Source organism: Aotus nancymaae, unplaced genomic scaffold (assembly GCF_030222135.1).
Source record: "Aotus nancymaae isolate 86718 unplaced genomic scaffold, 86718_ANA_hifiasm-v0.15.2.pri h1tg000011l, whole genome shotgun sequence".
Taxonomy (NCBI): domain Eukaryota; kingdom Metazoa; phylum Chordata; class Mammalia; order Primates; family Aotidae; genus Aotus; species Aotus nancymaae.
The window spans coordinates 11927804-11928958 of NW_026988422.1; the positions used below are offsets into that span (position 1 = coordinate 11927804).

The 1155-nt window shown below is 31.6% G+C and overlaps 1 non-coding gene across 1 annotated transcript; it reads right to left on the reverse strand.

Moving 5' to 3' along the window:
* Positions 1-715: 715 nt before the first annotated feature.
* Positions 716-840, reverse strand: LOC135274481 (U6atac minor spliceosomal RNA). The gene has a single exon (XR_010342303.1). It is a non-coding gene; the product is annotated as a U6atac minor spliceosomal RNA (small nuclear RNA).
* Positions 841-1155: the final 315 nt, after the last annotated feature.

Consider the following 1155-nt stretch of genomic DNA (forward strand, 5'->3'; position numbering starts at 1 on the left):
AATTGAGCTCTTTACAATTCTCTAATTCTAGTTAGCTATTTGCACTTGGCTTAAACTCTGATAAATATCTACCCTTGCAGTAAAGCAACTTTATGAGAGACAATGGCCAAACAGAGAAGTTAGAACAAGAGATTATTTTTTGAAAAATTCTGAATTTTTGTCCTGAAATTTTTTTTTCAGCTTTAATTTCATAGATTGCATTTTCATGGCCACACTTGACCTGTTTCTCTGTCCCTTTGGTTTTCTGCAAATTGATAGTTTTAGAGGTTCCAGCAGATTTAGGTTCAACTTTGGCAAAAATATTATTTGAGGATATGTTTCTTTTAAGAAGACTCTCAAATGTCTTTCAGAGGTCAATGTGATGTGAAAAAAGGAGTTCACTTAAATAATATTTTAGGGGTGTATTTCAGAAAAAATATAACTCATAAATAAAAGATTTATTTACTCATTTTACTCCAAATAGCTGTACAGACAATTCCAAAAATAGTTGCAAAGACTTTTTTTTTAAAGCACTGTCATTGAAATAAATGTAAGACACTCTCAAGGTGACAATTTTTTTGTGAGGCATGAAATTCCCTGTATGTTTGGAAAATTAATCCTTGTTGCTATGGCTTTACTATTTTGTTTTATGATCCTGATTCTCAAGAGTTTAAAGCCTAGTTAGGGATCCACAACAGACATAATAAAATGATTAAAGAATAGAAACAAATGCATTAGAAGGTACTTAATAAATGTCCTTGGAAGTAGGTGGCAATGCCTTAATTGTCTCACATGTTGTCAGGCCCAAGTGCCTCTTCCATCTTTGTCAACGTGAGTGCTTTCTCTCCTTTTATACAACACAGTAAAATGTCCTTGAGAAGACGTAATTCTAACAAAAACAGGAGAGTATTTTTAATATTTGGGGAATATCCAATACTATTAAAATCTTGGTAACTAAGCCAAATTTGAAAACCTATAGTTATTGGCAGGAAGAGATGCTTGAGGATAGTCATTTGATGACTCTTGAAAGAAATAGAATGGCAAGGGAAAAAAAGGAATTATTAAAATTATTTACATTTCCAAAATTCAATGACTATACAAATGTTTAGACAAGTTACACCTGTGCTTGATTTTAGATTATTTCACACATCAAACAGATATAATACTGTCTTGTTG